The following is a 7,796-nucleotide window of genomic DNA, read 5'->3' on the forward strand; positions in this document are numbered from 1 at the left end:
ACCAATAGAAATATGAATCTGATTAATAACATATTAAAATACAAATTTATGATCTTTTAAAAGCACTTTTGAGTACAGTGCTATATTTGATATTTAACACATTTACGAGAAATTAAACAGAAAAGTGTCACGTTAGCCATTTTTTCCCCCATAGAATAATGTAATTGCTTGGAGGGGTTGAATCAAACAGATCTAAATTAGTGAACTACACATTAGAATTGGGTCTCCTGAATCTCAGATAACGGCTCTTTTCAATGATAAAGAATTTGAACCTGTCGTAATCATTCTCTGCACACTCTCCATGCACAGAGGTCCAATTCCTAGTCCTTCTTGTAGAAACTGGAGCTTCTATTGGGTTTTAGCTGTGCCACTCTATGACTAGTGTCTGTTCAGTGGCATAAAGCCTGAAGAGAAAAGAAATGTAAAACTCACTCCCATGTCAGTTGCTTCTCCAAATGTTGACTCCCCCACACAATCTGCCTGTTTTTATCTTCAAGTACTTAGGTAGTAGGTGTTTTGATGTTTTTAGCTGTAATCCACAGGATTACAGGGTAGGAGGTGGGAGGTTTACACCAGGGTAGCATACTAGAACTCCCCATCATTGCCTTAATGGCACAATATCATCATAAAAACATTCAGAAACATCCAGAATTGACAAGATACATCAGGTGCCCCCTACCCATTCTTTCAAGGCCAATGCTTCTCTTCTGTATCTGACACTCTTGACCTCACATTCCTGGAAAATTTTGTTTTTCCAAGACTCTCTTCAACAGCTCCGTTTTTTGTTTCATTTTGTTTTTATTTTGTCATCTCTTTGTTAGCCTAACCCTTAAAATCCCTAATAAATTGTCTTTGACTCATGCTCTGTTGTTACTAGTTCCGCCATTCCATCAACTCTCTTACTTTTGAAAACTGCTTATATGCTCATGACTCATGAATATGTCTCTCCAGCCCAAACCATGTCCTAAGTTTGCTCCCTCAAGTATCACAATGTTGGCGACTCATTATCCCTTGATGATCCCATATTCATCTCCATATCATCATGTCCAAAATAGAAACCCCACCCCACATGTGCCAAACTGTATAAATGGCACCATAATCCCTTAAAGACCTGCATGTCATGGTACAGTCTCTTCCTGCCACCCCCCCCATTCCCCAATATACAGTATCATGTTTCATAAGTATTTTTCAGTCTGTGTTCTCTCTATTCCAATTATCCCTTCTTTCAGTATGTTGTCCAGATGAATTCAGTAGATGCTTCTCAGGTTTTCCTCATTCCACTCTTCAGCTCTTAAATACATCCTCTAGGTGCCCATCAGTGTCATGCACCTTTCTCAGCCAATATTCTTCAATTTCACCACTTCACCTGTAAGATGACATTCAGACTCCCACGCAAGTTGTCTTTGTGAGCAAGTTCTCTTTAACTTTAACACATTAATCTACTTACCCACATCTAGTTTTAGTCCTGTTCCCTTACTTTGTATTTTCATAACGCCAACCCACGTGTATTTTGCAGGACACTTCATGGAGTTTCATGCTACCATGTCTTCATTTGATTGACCCTTACAAATGTTTCAAGCCCCATTTATTTATTTTATTTATTTTTTTAAAGAATTTTTTAATGTTTATTTACTTTTGAGAGAGAGAGAGGGGCAGAGCATGAATTGGGGAGGGGCAGAGAGAGAGGGAGACACAGAATTTGAAGCAGGCTCCAGGATCTGAGCTGTCAGCACAGAGCCTGACACGGGGCTCAAACTCATGAACCATGAGATCATGACCTGAGCCAAAGTCAGACGCTTAACCAACTGAGCCACCCAGGTGTCCCTCAAACCCCACTTAATGTGTCAAACAGTGTAGACTCAAATAGGGCTTAATCGTAACCATCAGAATTTAACCAAGTCTAGGTAGTGAAGGGGAAAGTGGAAAGGACTAATGTTAGCTCAATTTCAAAATGCAAAATAAAATTCTAAGTGGTGGAGGATTAAGAAGGAGTAGGGTTATTTGAAGAAACTATCACCATACCTTTAATTAACAAGGTTTAAGGAATAGCTTATAAAATATCTAATGGTATACCAGCATTTTCTGCATTTAAAATATCTCTACTTTGATAAGATCAAGAAATCTACATCTTTATGGATGATCTGTAAGTAGTTTTACATATATTGTTATTGATAGTAAATACACTAAAAACCTTTTACAAGATTCTGACTTTTCAGATCTTTTCTGTTCTGGAAATATATTTGGGTTGTAAAGAGAAGAGTGAATGTAATCTATTTAAAAATATTTATCTTATTAAAAATTCAACTTCTAAATACTTCTCAGAAGGTCCAAAAATGATTTAATTAATTTGAAATTGGTTTTGAACTCCTTCAAAGATACTTTCAAGTTCACATTCTTGTGTGAGTTTGAGAACATTTGCAGCCTCCTATGTTAATATAATTACTTATACAGTTTAAGGATTATAGCCGTTAAATACTAATTTCATAATTTAAACTAATTACTAACAGTAAATTGAATGTTTAAAGAATGAGCACAGGTCAGTTTATGTAGAATTGTAACAAGCAAAAAAAAAAGGGGGGGGGTTTCCTAAAGTGAAATATAAATTTGAAAATAGACATTGCACAAAATTTCACCGGGATTAGAAAGTTAAAATGCTTTTGAAGTGCTAAGAATAGAATTAATCTCATCAGAGCAAAGTAATATAAGACTATTGGTTAAAACATATATTATTCATTCAATCACTTATTTATTCTATAAGTAGTTGTCACACCAATACTGAGTGGAAAACCTGTATAGTGTGCTGACAATACAAACAGAAGTGAGGTTCTCTTGCTTCCAGAGAACTAGTCAGTGAAACAGGAAAGGAAGTGATTAGAAAACAATGTGGTAAGTATTATAATCAAGCTAAGTACAATGCATTTGGAGAGCATAAGATAAAGAGTTTTGCCTTAAATCCATACTCTGGTAGTTTTTTCTATAGACTGAATAAGTAACATAATTTGTACCTGTATTTATGGCTATTAAAATATTATAAGAATACATACATATATGCATTCTTAATATAATAAACATCTGTAGCATTTTCATTTCATAGTATTTTTGAGTAAACATGAACAAGAATCAATGCCTGTCATAAAGATGAACCTGTATAATTACATAGATATGTATCTACACATATATACATATGGAGTTAATAAGGATTACTTATAAAAATAAATTTGAGATCCATCATTATTCCTCCTGAACTAATACAATACATGGGTCTTAAATGAGGATGAGTAGCCCAGGAAACAAGTAGGTTTTAGCCGTAATTGACTGCTGAAGACCATCTGAAGTTCAATGAGGGTAAGACTTCCAGACATGTCTAGACTCAGCAGGAAGGAATGTGGCTATTGATTATATGTGCTGTGGGCACAGAAAAGGAGAATGTTGTCTCACTGCATGCCATCCCTGGAGTGGGTTAACAACAGAGATACTAAATGGTGGTTAGCATTAGAATGAGGAAGAAGAGGGAGTGTAGCACATTAAAATTAAACGCAGACAGGAAAATTAGGTGTGAACAGTCATTCAAAGATGAGGTACTCTGATAAGACACCTGTTATAGACTAGAGTCAGCTCTCCTGTCTGAACGGAGGAAGAAGTGATTGAGGGACAGTGGAAGGGGGTAGTGGAACTTTGTTGCAGACCAACTCCAGTTTTCTTTAATTTGTGTTCAATTTGCAAATCATGAGGAAAACAAGAGTTTTGGAATGTATTGTTTTATGTTTAGTTGAAGTTGATTTTCAAGAGTCATCCTTTAGGGGGAAAAGGTTTTCACCTGGAAACAACAGATCTATTAATGACAATAACTTTTAAGGCACTGGAGACTTTTGGGCAACAGTAGGCCACAAGATAGTGTATTATGTAGTTACATTCATGCAGTTTTTAAAAAACTGTCCTGAATGACAGTCACAGATTAAGAGCCTTGAAATGCTCAGCTCCAGTGAACAACAAAAGTCTTAGCTTGATAGGATAACAATCCAGATGTAATCGCTGATAGACACAACATATTTCTGCTGAATATAAAGTCAAATTAACACCAGCAGGTTAAATAGTAGGACTTATTTTTAGAGTAAATCTTTTCCCTCGGTATAACCTATCAAGCTTGACATTTCCTCTCTCTTTGCTCCTATGTTTTCAACCCCTTCTCTCATGCATTTTTATGTATACAAAACTGAAGCTGACAAACACATTCAGTCTACTTGTTTGGTTTCCATAAGTGTGTGTGTGTGTGTGTGTGTGTGTGTGTGTGTGTGTACTGTGGAGGCCCTTATAAAATTCAGAAAGGGAATACATCAAGTCAAATAACAAATGTCCAATGTAAAAATATGATATCCATTTCAACATTTTCTTCAGATAGGTAGATCTATCAAAGCTCTCAGACAAAGAGATATCTGTCTATTGGTGAAGAAGCATTGTGCCTTCTAAGAAAGAAGACATTAAAATGTATATGTAAATTTGTGTGTGTATAGCAATGCCACAGTATTATATGTACATACATATACACACATGCATATGTATGTATATATGCATGTATGAGTGTGTGCCCAATCAATTTATACGTATTATATATAGAACGGAACATTGCTATTCTTTTAAATTTGTACATGGCTTACTATATTGGGGGAAAAAACCCTACCACTTCATCAATTATTTCTTCTTTAAATAATTTAATAATTTTAGTGGTACAAGAGAACCCAAATAGCTATTTTTTCAAAACAATATTGTTGAAGAGAAGTAAAAGACCCGGCTCTTCTAGCCACTCTCGCAAGGGTGAGGTGAAACTCACTGATAGGAAAACATGTGGTAGAAAACCCAGAGCATTAAGGCAATGGGAAGATGAGGGCCTGGATTTGTGAAATGTAACAAAAATGAGAGTGGAATAGACTGCATTGTGACCAGTTTTGGCTACTGGTGGGGTTTGAAAGGAGATGTAAGTACAGGATCAAAACAAAAACAAAACAATGACAACAAAAGCCACATCACATTGAGTTCTCAAGAAAAAAAAGACTTTTATCAGAAATAAGGATAACTTTTTGGTAGATTACATTTCAATTTAGATTTAAACCATAATTGGTCCATTTAAATGTGGTGTTCCATAGAAAGAAACTCAAATTTGGACCCAAAATATTCAGGAGAGCTATAGACCTCTAGTCAATCAGAAAATCAGAAAATGTTTGTAATAGCATCTTCACTCATCTTCTTTTGTGTCAACCTGTTCATGAAAGTTGCTCATAAGCTCAGTCCTCTCTTCTCACAAACTGCCCCCATCTTTTAGAGCATCCAGTTTGACTTGTGTTAGAGTAACTCAGAGTTGGATTAAAAGGAGATAATATTGAGTAAGCCATAGAGTGTTCACTAGGTCATTGGCCTTTTTCTAAACACTACATAGATGAATTCGCTAACTTTTAAAACTACTGTGTAAGTTATGTTTGATTATTATATAATTTATAGATGAAAAAACTGAGGCATAAAGAAGTTGCATACTCAAGGTAATTCAGTAATCAGTTCAGCCAGGTTCTGAGAGCCCAATCTATCATTACCTGGAGCATCTCTCTAATAACTGCACTGTCTTTGCTTATTCAGTGAGAGATGAGGTGATAACTTGAAGTCACACCATATTCCCATCATCTCTTTCATGGGGAGGACTCAAAACGTGGTCAAATTTCATAGTGCAAAATGTAGAAAGTTACTTGTACATTGGTTTCTCTTCTCAGTAGTGCCCATTCAGTGAGTAAAGGAGATGTACAATCAATGCGTACTGGCTTTGCTGGTGTGTTTGTTTTGTTGGACTGGGCAATCAGATTTAAGAATTCAAGAAAAAGTGCTCACTTTGGCAGCACATACACTAAAACTGAAGCAATGCAGAGAAGATTAGCATGGCCCGTGAGCAAGAATGACACACAAATTCATGAAGCAGTTTATAATTTTTTTGTGCTCAATAAATAATTTATTTTTTTAAATTTTAATGTTTTTTACTTATTTCTGAGAGAGAGAGAGACAGTATGGGTAGAGGAGGGTCAGAGATAGAGAGAGATAACAGAATCTGAAACAGGCTTCAGGCTCTGAGCTAGCTGTCAGCACGGAGCCCGACACGGGGTTTGAACCCATGAACCATGAGATCATGACCTGAGCCAAAGTCAGAGGCTTAACCAACTAAGCCATCCAGGCGCCCCCTCAATAAATAATTTAAAGCATAAAAAAGAATCTAAGAAATAATAGAAACTGGTTTGATGTTCTCTGTACACATAGTTTACTTTGTACTTCACCTTGTGCTAAAAGAAATTCAAGAGAGTGTCTTGGTTTTCTGATGCTCAAAGCTAAAGAGGAAAAATGCATAGACAAACTTAAAGCAGCTGAATGTCATGGAATTAAAAATGAATCTGGAATACCTGATTCTAAGAAATCTTGAATTTAAATGCCAGAGCCACAGTATGCCTATAATAATAGATTAATACAAAGAATGGCACCTTGTTTACTTCTATACTCTAACTTTGGTCTTCTTATCAACTTTTTCTATGGAGTTGGAATGTCAGTGATTAGGAAAAGAAATTCCCTTAATCAGGAAATCACAATATCAAAAAAATTTAAAAAATGGCACTGCATTTATGAATCTAGATTGCAGAGTGACTCTACCTACACTTTGCAATTTGATCTTCATAGTCACTCTTTCAAATAGATAGAGAATATTTTTTATCATCTCTGTTTTAGAAAGGAAGTGTAAGAAACTCAACAGATTTAAGGGACTTACCCAGGCTGACAAAGCCATTAAGTTGGATGTCATCCAAATCTTCTGAATCCAGTCCCTATGTTCTTTTGATTCTCAGGGTTTTTAATTATGATAGGCAGTAACAAAACCCCCAAATCTCAGCTTACACCCAAAAGTTTCTCATTCTTGCTTATATGGCCCACATAGTTTGGCAGGGTGTCCTCCACATGGGGACCCTGGCTATAAAGCTTCTCCATCTTGCAACTACACCATCTGAAACTTGATGTCTCCTTAGTTGCTGAATCTTTGGAAAGAGTACTGAAGGGTCTCACACCAACAATTAAGTGCTTCATCATTTCTTCTCACAAACCATTAACCAAAATTAGTCATGTGGAGGGAAGTCTCAGCTTTGTGTGAACTCAGAAGGGAAAGAGAATTGGATGTGACTCAGCACTGGAAGTCTTCTGATATGGTGACCTTGAATAAGTAATATTCACAGGTAGGAAAACGAGCATTAAAAACAATTGTGAAATAATTTCCCATACCAGGGGTTTCTTCAATTTCTATTTCTATAAATGACAGAATGAAAAAATAATGTCCCTTTAAATTAAGTCCAAAACACATTGTGTATGCTAGCTGCATTTAAAGTGCCAAAAGTCTGAAAGCCAGCCAGCTACAACATTCCTTACACTCTGTGAAAACAACAGCCTGTATTGTCCTGAGAGTACTGTCAATTCTTATTAAGGAACTTAGATTTTATGGGCATCCAACCTAATATCAAAATGGGAGAAGAAATAAATACAGCAGCAGATTTGCTTATTAATTGATTTTTTTTTCTTGGTAGCAAGGCATTAAAAACTTCCCAAGATCTGCTGTATTACTTCAGAGAGGTAGAGCTGTGCATACGTTTTTGTAGTTAGAGGTCTCTGACAATTATCGGGATGCATAATCATTCAATCCTGCTCTGAAGTCAGGAAGACTGAGAGAATAGTGAGGGAAATGACCAGAACAATTTTATATCTTAGAAATAAAAGAAATAATATAATTC

The 7,796-nt window shown here is 35.9% G+C and overlaps 1 non-coding gene across 1 annotated transcript; it reads left to right on the plus strand.

Moving 5' to 3' along the window:
- Positions 1 to 5,863: 5,863 nt before the first annotated feature.
- On the plus strand, positions 5,864 to 5,970 carry LOC120239815. Its single transcript, XR_005530515.1, has one exon. It is a non-coding gene; the product is annotated as a U6 spliceosomal RNA (small nuclear RNA).
- The last annotated feature ends 1,826 nt before the right edge of the window (positions 5,971 to 7,796 follow it).

Source organism: Hyaena hyaena, unplaced genomic scaffold (assembly GCF_003009895.1).
Source record: "Hyaena hyaena isolate Hyena2069 unplaced genomic scaffold, ASM300989v1 scaffold_242, whole genome shotgun sequence".
Classification (NCBI taxonomy): Eukaryota; Metazoa; Chordata; class Mammalia; order Carnivora; family Hyaenidae; genus Hyaena; species Hyaena hyaena.